General features: G+C 46.5%; 1 protein-coding gene across 2 annotated transcripts in view; it reads right to left on the bottom strand.

The window, feature by feature from the left end:
- dcps (decapping enzyme, scavenger) overlaps positions 1 to 14,814 on the bottom strand; it is a 106,309-nt gene that overhangs the window by 33,215 nt on the left and 58,280 nt on the right. The window lies entirely within an intron of this gene.

The following is a 14,814-nucleotide window of genomic DNA, read 5'->3' on the forward strand; positions in this document are numbered from 1 at the left end:
GAATTTTAAAAAGGTAACCAGAAAGATGAGTGAAGAATGTTTTTAATTCTCCAAACCATCAATTGTTATTCCTCCCCGCTTCCCATGGTACGACATGGACAAATGGGCTGCTTCTTAGCCGCCAACAGGCCCATTCTATAACCACCAAGTAAGAGGTGCAGAAAGCCCCAATGTTAAGCTCTATTGCCCATAGGGATGTATCTGCCCTCTGTTCGTTGCTCGTCAATGACACAATGGCTGCAGTAGAATCATAGATTGTTACAGCACAGAAACAGACCATTCGATCCATCAGCTCAGTGTCGGCGTTTGTATCCACATAGGCCATCCAGTATAATCCCTCTCCTACTGTCTCCCCATGCCCTTTAATATCACACTTAGTCTAACCCCCCCGCCCCCTTACCGTCTCCACATACCCCATAATATCCCACTTAGTCTAACCCCCCTCTCCCACTGTCTCCCCATGCCCTTTAATATCCCACCCAGTCTAATCCCCATCTCCTGCTGTCTCCACATGCCCTTTAATATCACACTTAGTCTAACCCCCTCTCCTACCGTCTCCCCATACCCTTTAATATCCTACCCAATCCGATCCCCCTCTCCTGCTGTCTCCCCATACTCTTTAATATCCCACTTTGTCTAATCCCCCTCTCCTGATATTTCCCAGTAACTAATTCCCTTTCAAAAGAATTTGTGGATTCAGTAGTTTGTGGCAGAGATTTTCACATTCGAACCATTCTCCAGGGAACTTTTACTAACCTTTTGTTTAATTATTTTTCTGCCCATCTTAAATTTATGTCTTTTTGTTACCATCTAAATGACCAGTGAAAACAATCGATTACTATTGGTCACTCCCCAAAGTAAACCTACAATCTAATACTCCAACATTTATCTACCACTCAAAAAAAGTTAAACGGTCATCTTGTCTTAGAGGGGGAACAAGGAGGTTCACTGGGCTGATCCCTGGGATAAAAGGGCTGTCCTATGAGGAGAGATTGAGTAGACTGGGCCTATACTGTCTGGAGTTTAGAAGAATGAGAGATGATCTAATTGAAACATACAAGGTTCTGATGTGGATTAACAATGCTGAGAGGTTGCTTCCCCTGGCTGGAGGGTCTAGAATTAGAGGGCACAGTCTCAGGATAAGGGATTGGCCATTTAAGACTGCGATGAGGAGGAATTTCTTCACTCAGAGGGTTCTGAATCTTTGGAATTCTCTGCCCCAAAGGGCTGTGGATGCTGAGTCTTTGAGTATATTCAAGGCTGAGATAATAACATTTTTGAACTCCAGGGAAATCAAGGGATATGAGGATCGGACGGGAAAATGGAGTCGAGGTCAAAGATCAGCCATGATCCTATTGAATGGCAGAGCAGGATTGAAGGGCCTACTCCTGCTCCTATTTCTTATGTTACTTTGATAGAAGTGGATCCAATTTTTTTTCCTGCTGGTTCATTCCAAAAATGTATGAATTTTATTAAATAAAAACAGCTTCAAACAACACACAAAGATGGTAAAGTTTGAAGCAGCCCGATCTGTCCTGTCCCCACTTGTCTGAATTTCCTAATGTCTGGTGTAACTGAGCTCGACTGTGGATCCAGACACTTAAATACAGTGAAAAAATAAATTACTAACTCATTCCACTGCCTGGCTACACCAATTAAAACTAAAATCAGCTATAACAGAAAATGGTGACTCAAAGGGTCAAATAAATCAAGTAGCTAAAAACGAAAAAAGCTGTCAATACTGGAAATCTGTCATAAGTACAGAAAAATGCTGCAAGAGGACAGCAAGTCACTCAACATCTGCAATGAGATCAGGCATGCTATGACGTTTCAGGCATGTATCCTTCATCATTACAAAATAAGCATCTGTCCTTAATAACGGAAGGACAGACAGAAAGGAAAATGAGATGGGATAGCACTGTTCATAAAGGATGACATCAGTATATTAGTGAGAAAGGATATTGGCTCAGAGGATTAAGATGTTGAATCAGTCTGGATGAAAATAAGGAATAATAAGAGAAAAAGTCACTGGTGGGTGTAGTTTATAGGCCCCCTCACAGTAGCTACACTGTTGGACGGAGTATAAATCAAGAAATAATGGAGGCTTGTAAAAAAGGAACGGCTATAATCATGGGCGATTTTAACCTTCACATTGATTGGACAAAGCAAATTGGCCAGGGTAGCCTTGAGGAAGAGTTCATAGAGTGTATCTGGGATAGTCTCCTTAAACAGTATGTTGCGGAAGTAAGTAGGGAGCAAGCTATCTTAGATCTGGTACTGTGTAATGAAACAGGATTAATAAACGATCTCTTAGTAAAGGATCCTCTCAGAATGAGTGACCATATCATGGTTGAATTTCAAATTCAGTTGGAGGGTGAGAAAGTTGGATCTCAAACCAGTGTCCTAAGCTTAAATAAAGGAGATTACAAAGGTACGAGGGCAGAGTTGGCTAAAGTGGACTGGGAAAATAGATTAAAGTGTAAGGCGGTTGATGAGCAGTGGCAGATATTTAAGGAGATATTTCATAACTCGCAACAAAAATATATCCCAATGAGAAGGAAAGGCTGTAAGAGAAGGGATAACCATCCGTGGCTAACTAAGGAAATAAGGGCTGGTAACAAATTGAAAACAAGGGCATACAATGTGACCAAGACTAGTGGGAGGCCACGGGATTGGGAAACTTTTAAAACTCAGCAAAGAACGACTAAAAAAATTATAGAGAGAGGAGATAGATTATGAAAGTAAACGAGCACAAAATAGAAAAACAGTAAGAGTTTCGACAGGTACATAAAAAAGAAAAGAGTGGCTAAAGTAAATGGTCCCCTAGAGGATGAGACTAGGGAATTAATAATGAAGAATAGGGAAATGGCAGAGACGTTGAACAAATATTTTGTATCGGTCTTCACGGTAGAAAACACTAAAAACATCCCAATAGTGGATAATCAAGGGGCTATAGGGAGGGAGGAACTTAATACAATCACTATCTCTAAAGAAGCAGTACTCGGTAAAATAATGGGAGTAAAGGCGGACAAGTCCCTTGGACCTGATGGCTTACATCCTAGGATCTTCAAAGAAGTGGCTGCGAAGATAGTGGTTGTGATCTACCAAAATCCCCTGGATTCTGGGGCACTCCCAGCAGATTGGAAAACCACAAATGTAAAGCCCCTATTTAAAAAAGGAGGCAGACAAAAAGCAGGAAACTATAGACCAGTTAGCCTAGCTGTCGTTGGGAAAATGCTTATTAAGGAAGCAGTAGCGGGGCATTTGGAAAAGCATAATTCAATTAAGCAGAGTCAGCATGGTTTTATGAAAGGGAAATCACGTTTGACAAATTTGCTGGAGTTCTTTGAGGATGTAACGAGCAGGGTGGATAAGGAGGAACCAGTAGATGTGGTGTATTTGGATTTCCAGAAGGCATTCGATAAGTTGCAAATAAAAGGTTACTGCACAAGATAAAAGTTCATGGGGTTGGGGTAATATATTAGCATGGATAGAGGATTGGCTAACTAACAGAAAACAGTCGGGATAAATGGGTCATTTTCCGGTTGGCAAACAGTAACTAGTGGGGTGCCACAGGGATCAGTGCTGGGGCCTCAACTATTTACAATCTATATTAATGACTTGGATGAAGGGATCGAGTGAAATGTAGTCAAGTTTGCTGATGATACAAAGACGGGTGGGAAAGCAAATTGTGAGGAGTACACAAAAAATCTACAAAGGGAAAGAGACAGGCTAAGTGAGTGGGCAAAAATTAGGCAGATGGAGTATAATGTGGGAAGATGTGAGGTTATACACTTTGGCAGAAAAAAATAGAAAAACAAGTTATAATTTAAATGGAGAAAAATTGCAAAGTGTTGCAGTACAGAGGGACTTGGGGATCCTTGTGCATGAAACACAAGTGAGTAAGCAGGTACAGCAAGTAATCAGGAAGACAAATGGAATGTTGGCATTTATTGCAAAAGAGATAGAATATAAAAGCAGAGTCCTGCTACAACTGTACAGGGTATTGGTGAGGCCACACCTGGAGTACAGTTTTGGTCTCCGTATTTAAGGAAGGATTACTTGCATTGGAGGCTGTTCAGAGAAGGTTCACTCGGTTGATTCCAGAGATGAGGGGGTTGACTTATGAAGATAAGTTGAGTAGGTTGGGCCTATACTCATTGGAGTTCAGAAGAATAAGAGGTGATCTTATCGAAATATATGAGATAATTAGGGGGCTAGACAAGGTGGATGCAAAGAGTATTTTTCGACTCATAGGGGAAACTAAAACTCGGGGACATAGTCTTAGAATAAAACTGAGATGAGGAGGAATTTCTTCTCTCAGAAGGTTGTAAATCTTATGAATTTTCTGCCCCAGAGAGCTGTGGAAGCTGGGTCATTGAATATATTTAAGGCGGTTATAGACAGATTTTTGAGCGATAAGGGAGTAAAGGGTTATGGGGAGGGGAAGTGGAGCTGAGTCCATGATCAGATCAGCCATGATCTTATTAAATGGCGGAGCAGGATCGAGGGGCCAGGTGGCCTACTCCTGCTTCTATTTCTTATGTTTCTTATGTAACATAGTGGAGGCAGAAGTCGGTTATGGCCCGTTTGCAGATGCATAACCAGTGGCATGCTAAATGGGATACATTAAGAACAGATCCAGAAGCTCAAAACTCGGAATCAAAGAGGCGTTGCAGGCCATCAGCAGCAGCAGAATTGGATTCTACCACAATCTGTCGCCTCATGGCGCGTCATATCCCGCTTGCCTCCATCACCTGCATGCCAGTTGACCAACCCTGGTTCATCGAGGCGTGTAGAAGAGCATGCCGAGAGCAGCATCAAATGTATCTGACAATGCGGTGCCAAACTTGTGAAGCTACAACATAGGATTACATGCATGCCTAACCGCAGAAGCAGCATGCTATAGACACAGCTAAGCAATTCTACAATTGCAAGGGGGTAAAAAGTATATTTAAAACCGAAATAAGGGTGCCGTACGAAATCAGGTTAAAGGGCGTAGCTCGTGCCTGTGTTTAGATTTTGAATTGGCATCACGAACAGGATACAGACTCTCTGACTCGGACGATGTGGCAGCTATTGGGGTGAGTAGCTTTTAAATACCACCTACAAGTTAGAACTGAAATATTGATGGGGAAGGAAGTAATCTGTATAAAGAACTAAGTTATAGCGAACCACAGAAGGACGTAAACCGAGGGATAAGAAATACTTAGGTTATGAGTATGTCCTGAAGCGCAGCGGGTGACATGAAGCTAATACTAATGAACCTGTATTAACCGTGCATGGCGCAAACAAGGAGTACAAGAGTAACCTACTGGGGCAGTGTGACAACCCCAGTAATAAAATGATCAACGGGAAAGAATGGGGACCCGAGGGGTCTCTGGTATATATGCTAGCAGAGAAGAATGTGAAACTAATCAAAGAGAAACTTACAAGTTAAAACTGACACTTAAGCTGCCGAGGAAAAAAGGACATAACATTTATTGAGTGAAATTATGTTGTTTAAAAGTTTGTTTGTATGAAAGTGTGTGTTTGTGTGGAAGTTTTCTTGACTGTGGAATACTTGAGGTGGGAGTTAATGCATTTTTCATTTGTCTGAAAGCCTGTCTTTTAAAAGAAAAATGCTTGTCTGTATGTTTGCTTTAGCTCCCCCACTTTTCAGACATGGAGCTGAAAGCTTTTTTTTAACCCTTTGTGATGTTGTACTGGATCTGGGAAGGTATGAATAAATTGAGTGTTAAAATGTTCATTGTGTACCTAGAATTAAATTAGATTTTAAGTTAGAAATGCAGGTGCGGATTTATTTTGATGATGATTTATGGAGCCACGAAATGTACAAAAGACGGGTTGTTTAACAAAAGATAAAACTTCAGCCTTGAAGATACAGTTGCTAAAAAAAAAATGAAATTGAACGTTTTAATTGGATTACAAAAAAAATGCGACGTCTCGTTTTAAATCAATTTGAATCATAACAAAGCACTGTCTTTTCAATTTGGTTATTGCAAGCAAATCAATTTGAATGTTTAAAAAGTACCGTCTTTTTTAGTGTCCCTTTTTAAAAAAAAAAGCCTGAATAAATTTCTCGGAGCTACAAGCTAAGGGAAGGTCCGCCCTCTTTTGCCTTCTGAGTAAAATGTGTTTTGATGTTTGTTAAATACAAAACCTTATTCAGTATTTTTACAGTTCATTGGAAAGGCATCTGAAGAAAGAAGAATATGGAAACTGACGTGACTTACTGTGTGCTATTTTATTTTATCTACTCTGTATTGTGTTTAGTTAGTAACATATTGGCTATGAAAAAAAGATATTGGTCTCAATTTAATTGGAATTATTGAGGGTAATTAACCAATGAAAACCGGACTTTCATTGTGGCCATAGTGAAATTCTGGGTGTTTCAAAGTGTGAATGTCCCTAGTTCCAGATATGAGACTTTCACCACATTGAAAAAAAAATAATGATTTTTGCTAGGAAAAATAAAAGTTGCCATTTGATTGTTTGGATAATGTTATTTTAAATTACATGCGAGTTTCTAGTTCAGTAAGAGATTAAAATTTCGGGTTTGGAAACCTTTTTAAAATGGATGATATGGACAGTTTGGAAATATTGTTAGAAAGTTTAGAGGCAATCTAAAATGCCGTATTCACTGATGAAAGAGTCATATGCTCGAGGCGGGGAGATCGAGATTGCGAGCACTTGTCTCTCATATCATTGAAAGTTTTCCAAAATAAAGTAATGACGTCATGCCTTCGAACAAACCTTCAAAGAAGTTAACCCTTTCCACTGACAGCTGTATTTTTTGGGGGTTCACCAAACAAAATGAAATTTTAAAGATATTGGACATTATTAATTTAAGTTTCTTAATTGGAAGTGAATATTTTCCCATGTGCCAGAAGTAAAATAAATTGTAACGGTTATAAAGAATTTAAAAAAATGTGTAATAACTGGGACTAAGTTAGAACGTTTGATCTATATTTTCTATCTTTAATATTTAATAATTTTGGATGGTAAAGCTCTTCCAAGTATCAGGAATGAGATATGAATGATAACTAATGGGAGGTGTAAAATGGAAAGAGGAAGTAAACATGCTTAAGGTACAGGGAGAAGCCACTCCACAGGAAAAGGAAGGGTGGAAGCAGAGGGGAGCCCAACAAGGGACAGACAGGATATGGGTAGAGATGTCGAAAACCATTGTAGAAAGTGCGTGACATGCACAAAGTACAACCCAGGGGAGAAAATAAAGGTCAGGATGAGACATCAATCCTGACCAAAGGGACCCTGGGAAAACTTAGATAGAGTTTACTGGACTGCTACCCAGCCGCAAAGGGAAGACATATTGCTTAGTTATAGTAGATCAATTTACGAAGTGGGTAGAAGCTTTCGCCACTCGGAATTGCTCATCTGAAACCGTGGCCAAAATTTTAGTGGAGGAAATAATACCCCGATGGGGAATGCCACGATCTGGACTCAGATCAAAGTACAAACTTTACGGGGAAGGTGATGAAACAGGCCTGGCTTTACTTGGGATTAGACAGAAATTCCATATCCCATACTACCCGGAGTCGTCCGGATTAGTGGAACCAATGAATAGGACCTTAAAGACAGCACTAGCCAAGGCAATCGAGGAGACGGGAAGGGGGTGGGTAGACATGTTACCCCGAGTACTGATGAAATTAAGGACAACCCCTAGTAGGACTACGGGACTGATGCCCTTTGAACTGATGAGACTGCAAGAAGTCTTGGTTACAGGATGCGAGGACGTAGGGCCATATAAAGACAGGATATGGAGGCTTGTGATGGAACTCTGGCGGCGGCAGATAGGAGGCGGGAGCTCAAGGTGCGGGTTGAGACCTATAAAGGCCCAGCGGCTGCGAGAGGCGGCGGCAGATCGGAGGCGAGAGCTGGAGGTGCGGGGAGAGGCCTATAAAGGCCCAGCTTGTACAGCTTCAGCCGGGAGAAAAAGCAAAAAAGAAGTAGAAAGAAATCAAAAGGTGACGTCACAGCCAATGGGGTAAGTGATTGGTGAGTAGCTTTTCTTTTTTTTTCATATCAGTAAGTAACCTGTTAACATTGTTGTCACCAAATTAAGTGTCTCTAAGGGTCAATTCATGGCAGGAGAGTTCAGTCACGTGATATGCTCCTCCTGTACCATGTAGGAACTCAGGGACACTTCCCGTGTCCCTGACGACTACGTGTGCGAGAAGTGTATCCGCCTCCAGCTCCTGACGGACCGCGTTGCGAAAAAATATATTCCAGTGAAAAAGAAGGGCGGCAAGAGAAGGGATAACCAGCCGTGGATAACCAAGGAAATAAAGGAGAGTATCAAATTAAAAACCAATGCGTATAAGGTGGCCAAGGTTAGTGGGAAACTAGAAGATTGGGAACATTTTAAACGACAGCAAAGAATGACTAAGAAAGCAATAAAGAAAGGAAAGATAGATTACGAAAGTAAACTTGCGCAAAACATAAAAACAGATAGTAAAAGCTTTTACCGATATATAAAACGTTAGAGAGTGACTAAATTAAATGTTGGTCCCTTAGAAAATGAGAAGGGGGATTTAATAATGGGAAATGTGGAAATGGCTGAGACCTTAAACAATTATTTTGCTTCGGTCTTCACAGTGGAAGACACAAAAACCATGCCAAAAATTGCTGGTCACGGGAATGTGGGAAGGGAGGACCTTGAGATAATCACTATCACTAGGGAGGTAGTGCTGGACAGGCTAATGGGACTCAAGGTAGACAAGTCCCCTGGTCCTGATGAAATGCATCCCAGGGTATTAAAAGAGATGGCGGAAGTTATAGCAGATGCATTCATTATAATCCAGCAAAATTCTCTGGACTCTGGGGAGGTACCAGCGGATTGGAAAGCAGCTAATGTAACGCCTCGATTTAAAAAAGGGGGCAGACAAAAGGCAGGTAACTATAGACCGGTTAGGTTAACATCTGTAGTGGGGAAAATGCTTGAAGCTATCATTAAGGAAGAAATAGCGGGACATCTAGATAGGAACAGTGCAATTAAGCAGACGCAACATGGATTCATGAAGGGGAAATCATGTTTAATTAATTTACTGGAATTCTTTGAGGATATAACGAGCATGGTGGATAGAGGTGTACCGATGGATGTAGTGCATTTAGATTTCCAAAAGGCATTCGATAAGGTGCCACACAAAAGGTTACTGCAGAAGATAAAGGTACGCGGAGTCAGGGGAAATGTATTAGCATGGATCGAGAATTGGCTGGCTAACAGAAAGCAGAGAGTCGGGATAAATGGGTCCTTTTCGGGTTGGAAATCGGTGGTTAGTGGTGTGCCACAGGGATCGGTGCTGGGACCACAACTGTTTACAATATACATAGATGACCTGGAAGAGGGGACAGAGTGTAGTGTAACAAAATTTGCAGATGACACAAAGAATAGTGGGAAAGCGGGTTGTGTGGAGAACACAGAGAGGCTGCAAAGAGATTTCGATAGGTTAAGCGAAAGGGCTAAGGTTTGGCAGATGGAATACAATGTCAGAAAATGTGAGCTCATCCACCTTACAAAAAAACACAGTAAAAGGGAATATTATTTGAATGGGGAGAAATTACAACATGCTGTGGTGCAGAGGGACCTGGGGGTCCTTGTGCATGAAACTCTTTTTGGAGTTTATCTGCAAAACAAAAAACATTAAACCGTGCCACCCAACCTGGGTGATCCCAAAAAGTTAGTTTGCAGGTGCAGCAGGTAATCAGGAAGGCGAATGGAATGTTGGCCTTCATTGCGAGAGGGATGGAGTACAAAAGCAGGGAGGTCCTGCTGCAACTGTACAGGGTATTGGTAAGGCCGCACCTGGAGTACTGCGTGCAGTTTTGGTCACCTTACTTATGGAAGGATATACTAGCCTTGGAGGGGGTACAGAGACGATTCACGAGGCTGATTCCGGAGATGAGGGGGTTACCTTATGATGATAGATTGAGTAGACTGAGTCTTTACTCGTTGGAGTTCAGAAGGATGAGGGGTGATCTTACAGAAACATTTAAAATAATGAAAGGGATCGACAAGATAGAGGCAGAAAGGTTGTTTCCACTGGTCGGGGAGACTAGAACTAGGGGGCACAGCCTCAAAATACGGGGGAGCCAATTTAAAACCGAGTTGAGAAGGAATTTCTTCTCCCAGAGGGTTGTGAATCTGTGGAATTCTCTGCCCAAGGAAGCAGTTGAGGCTAGCTCATTGAATGTATTCAAATCACAGATAGATAGATTTTTAACCAATAAGGGAATTAAGGGTTGTGGGGAGCGGGCGGGTAATTGGAGCTGAGTCTACGGCCAGATCAGCCATGATCTTTTTGAATGGCGGAGCAGGCTCGAGGGGCTAGATGGCCTACTCCTGTTCCTAATTCTTATATTCTTATGTTCTTATGTAAGCAGTTACATGACCTAAAAGCACAGGCTAAAGAGCAACAAATAATCAAAGACTTAGCGAACGACACTAAGGAACAAAAGGTCCAAATACCTCAAGTAGGCAGCCAGGTAATGGTGAAGATAAACCCAGAGAAACCCGGGTTCTCATCAAAATGGACCGGCCCCCATCAGGTAATAATGGTAAGTGACACGTGCGCATGCATAGTTATAGGGGGTATTGGCAAATGGAAACACTGGACCCAGTTGAAAAGACAAAGGGCCCAAGTTTCGGCCTCAGTTGCTCCTGATTTTTTGGAGCAACTGGTGGAGAACAGAGTATCTTAGAAATTCAAATTCTCGGCATTTAGTTTGCTCCAGTTCTAGTCAGTTAGAACAGTTTCACTTTGGAACAGATTTTTTTTTTCCAAAAGGGGGCGTATCCAGCCACTTACGCCTGTTTTCAAAGTTTCGGCAGTGAAAACTTACTCCAAACTAACTTAGAATGGAGTAAGTGAAGATTTTGTACGGTTGAAAAAACCTTGTCTACACTTTAGAAAATCAGGCGTAGGTTACAAATCAGGCGTAGGGAATGGCGGGGGGGGCGGTTTAAAGGGAAATTTACAAACATTAAACACCAGTTTTACAAATAAAGAGCCATCATCAATAATAAATGATAAAAACCAATAAATCAACCAATAAATCATTCAAAAAAAATTAATAAGAAATAAAAAAAAAATTTAAATCAATAAATAAAACATTTTCTACTTACCGACTGCAGCACCGGGAGCCCTCCAACAGCGTCCTGGGATGCAGTGTGTCTCTGTCAGTGTATCTATCTCTCTGTCTGTCTGTCTGTGTGTGTCAGTGTCTGTGTTTCTGACAGCGAGGGGAGGGGGAGGAGGGGGGTCGAGGGAGAGAGGGAGGGAGGCAGAGGGGGAGGGAGGGAAGGGGGATGGATGGGAGGGATGGGGGAGGGGGGAGGAGAAGGGAGGGGGGGGAGGAGAAGGGGAAGGGGGAAGGTGGAGATGGGGAAGGGGAAAGCGGAGGGAGGAGAAGGAGAAGGGAAGGGGGGGGGAGAGGAGAGGGGGAAGCGGGGGGAGAGGAGAGGGGGAAGCGGGGGGAGAGGAGAGGGGGAAGGGGGAGGGAAGAGAGGAGAAGGGGGGGGAGAGGAGAAGGGGGGGGAGAGGAGAAGGGGGGGGAGAGGAGAAGGGGGGGAGAGGAGAAGGGGGGGGAGAGGAGAAGGGGGGGGAGAGGAGAAGGGGGGGGGAGAGGAGAAGGGGGGGGCAGAGGAGAAGGGGGGGGCAGAGGAGAAGGGGGGGGCAGAGGAGAAGGGGGGGGCAGAGGAGAAGGGGGGGGAGAGGAGAAGGGGGGGGAGAGGAGAAGGGGGGGGGAGAGGAGAAGGGGGGGGGAGAGGAGAAGGGGGGGGGGAGAGGAGAAGGGGGGGGAGAGGAGAAGGGGGGGGGAGAGGAGAAGGGGGGGGGAGAGGAGAAGGGGGGGGGAGAGGAGAAGGGGGGGAGAGGAGAAGGGGGGGGAGAGGAGAAGGGGGGGGGAGGAGAAGGGGGGGGAGAGGAGAAGGGGGGGGAGAGGAGAAGGGGGGGGAGAGGAGAAGGGGGGGGGGGAGAGGGGAGAGGAGAAGGGGGGGAGAGGAGAAGGGGGGGGGGAGAGGAGAGGAGAAGGGGGGGGGGAGAGGAGAGGAGAAGGGGGGGGGAGAGGAGAGGAGAAGGGGGGGGGAGAGGAGAGGAGAAGGGGGGGGGGGGAGAGGAGAGGAGAAGGGGGGGGGGAGAGGAGAGGAGAAGGGGGGGGAGAGGAGAAGGGGGGGGGGAGAGGAGAGGAGAAGGGGGGGGGGGGAGAGGAGAGGAGAAGGGGGGGGGGGGAGAGGAGAGGAGAAGGGGGGGGGGAGAGGAGAGGAGAAGGGGGGGGGAGAGGAGAGGAGAAGGGGGGGGGGAGAGGAGAGGAGAAGGGGGGGGGGAGAGGAGAGGAGAAGGGGGGGGGGGGGAGAGGAGAGGAGAAGGGGGGGGGGAGAGGAGAGGAGAAGGGGGGGGGGAGAGGAGAGGAGAGGGGGGGGGGAGAGAGGAGAGGAGAAGGGGGGGGGAGAGGAGAAGGGGGGGGAGAGGAGAAGGGGGGGGGGAGAGGAGAAGGGGGGGGAGGAGAAGGGGGGGGGGAGGAGAAGGGGGGGGAGGAGAAGGGGGGGGAGAGGAGAAGGGGGGGGAGAGGAGAAGGGGGGGGAGAGGAGAAGGGGGGGGAGAGGAGAAGGGGGGGGAGAGGAGAAGGGGGGGAGAGGAGAAGGGGGGGAGAGGAGAAGGGGGGGAGAGGAGAAGGGGGGGGAGAGGAGAAGGGGGGGGAGAGGAGAAGGGGGGGGAGAGGAGAAGGGGGGAAAGGAGAAGGGGGGAAAGGAGAAGGGGGAAAGGAGAAGGGGGGAAAGGAGAAGGGGGAAAGGAGAAGGGGGGAAAGGAGAAGGGGGGAAAGGAGAAGGGGGGAAAGGAGAAGGGGGAGAAAGGAGAAGGGGGAGAAAGGAGAAGGGGGAGAAAGGAGAAGGGGGGAGAAAGGAGAAGGGGGGAGAAAGGAGAAGGGGGGAGAAAGGAGAAGGGGGGAGAAAGGAGAAGGGGGAGAAAGGAGAAGGGGGGAGAAAGGAGAAGGGGGGAGAAAGGAGAAGGGGGGAGAAAGGAGAAGGGGGGAGAAAGGAGAAGGGGGGAGAAAGGAGAAGGGGGGAGAAGGAGAAAGGGGGGAGAAAGGAGAAGGGGGGAAAGGAGAAGGGGGGGAGAAAGGAGAAGGGGGGGAAGGTGAAGGGGGGTAAGGAGAAGGTGGGGGGGAAAAGGAGAAAGCTGGGGGGGGGGGGGAAAGGAGAAGGGGGAGGGAGGCTGAACGGGCCGGGCCCAAGACTTCAGGCAGGGCCCGTCCCCTGCACCAGATTTACAGGTAGGTGGCGTTGGGTCGGGTCGGGTCGGTTCGGCGGGAGGGGGAGGGGGAGGGGGAGAGGGAGCTCAGGTCGGGTGGAGGGGGGGGGACAGCGCGGGTTGGGTCCAGTCCAGGGGGTCGGGTCGTGTCGGGGCCGGGGGGTGGGGGGGGAAGCGGGAGTTGGGTCAGTGTCGGGGTCCGGTCCAGGGGCGGGGGGGGGGGTGGGGATGCGGGAGTCGAGTCGGGTCGGGAGGAAGCAGGAGCTGGCCGTGGGAGGAGCCTTATACATGCAGCCCCAGAGAGGCCGTGAGGCCAGGGCTAGGGGCTGCGTGCTTCGGGCCCCTCCCACACAGTTTTGGGCGCCTGGAGCTACTGCACATGCGCGCCCACTGTAGCGTGCATGTGCAGAGGTCCCGGCGCGGTTTTCAGCGCAGGAACCTGGCTCCGCCCCCCACAGCTCGTGCTGCACCGCACCCGGCAGGGAGCCGGAGAATCTGTAAGTTTTTTTTAGGCGCACTTCGTGGCGCGAGAAACGGGCGTCCAGGTCGGGGCTGCACCGTTCTAGGCGCGGACCGAAACTTGGGCCCATAGTCTCTAACTAACCAGTGATAACCTGGAAATATTTTTTTTCAGGATTCTGGTGCTCGTGGGAACAAAATGGGGTAACTCCTCCTCATACCAGGGACAACAAGGCCTGTATTTGGGATAAAGAACCAGGAACGCTGACGGCGACGGTCGGAGCAACAGTGGACTTAAATTGCAGCGTTGTACTAACGGCCTAAGACAACATAGCGAGGAGTCAGATCGACAATGGGGAGGGATCAGTAATAAAGGAATAATGCTTAGGGTGAATAAGATTGCACTGTATTTTGTACTAAAGGGGGGACAAGGAGTCTGCACCTAAGAAAAACGGGTGCAGATAAGGTGCACGCCAATTTTCACTCAATTCTCCGGAGTACACAAGGGGAGGATGAATGGAAAATGTGCCTGCCCTCCGGTGTGCAGATGCCTGTGAATGGTGTTGGAGGGTTAGTCTCCGAGATAAACCCACCACCACGGCCCCACCAACCATTTTAGCCACAGTGAGCACACCAGGGCCCCGACCACTACATCCCCAGCGCCATCAATGTGTCCAACTATGAACGCTGCAGCAAAAGAGGGATTGGTAATAAAGCAACCCAAGGATAAGATACCCTTTAGGGTACGCCAGCGAATAATTACAGTGTTCCAAAACCTAACGCACATAAGCCTTTATAAAAACCTGACCCTGCGAGCACTTGAAGACCCTGAATCAAACACCATGAAGTTTAATGTGAAAAGAGAGATATTAGAAATGGTAGGCACGGGATATGCGGCGGGGGTTGCGACGGTAAACACTATGGCCCCAAGTTTCCACATGATTTGCTCCTGATTTTTAGGAGCAACTGGTGTAGAACGGAGTATCTTAGAAATCGGAATTCTCGTCATTTAGTTTGCTCCAGTTCTAGTCAGTTAGAACAGTTTCACTTTGGAACAGAATTTTTTTTTCCAAAAGGGGGCGTG

This window comes from Pristiophorus japonicus, chromosome 11 (assembly GCF_044704955.1).
Source record: "Pristiophorus japonicus isolate sPriJap1 chromosome 11, sPriJap1.hap1, whole genome shotgun sequence".
NCBI classification, from domain to species: Eukaryota; Metazoa; Chordata; class Chondrichthyes; family Pristiophoridae; genus Pristiophorus; species Pristiophorus japonicus.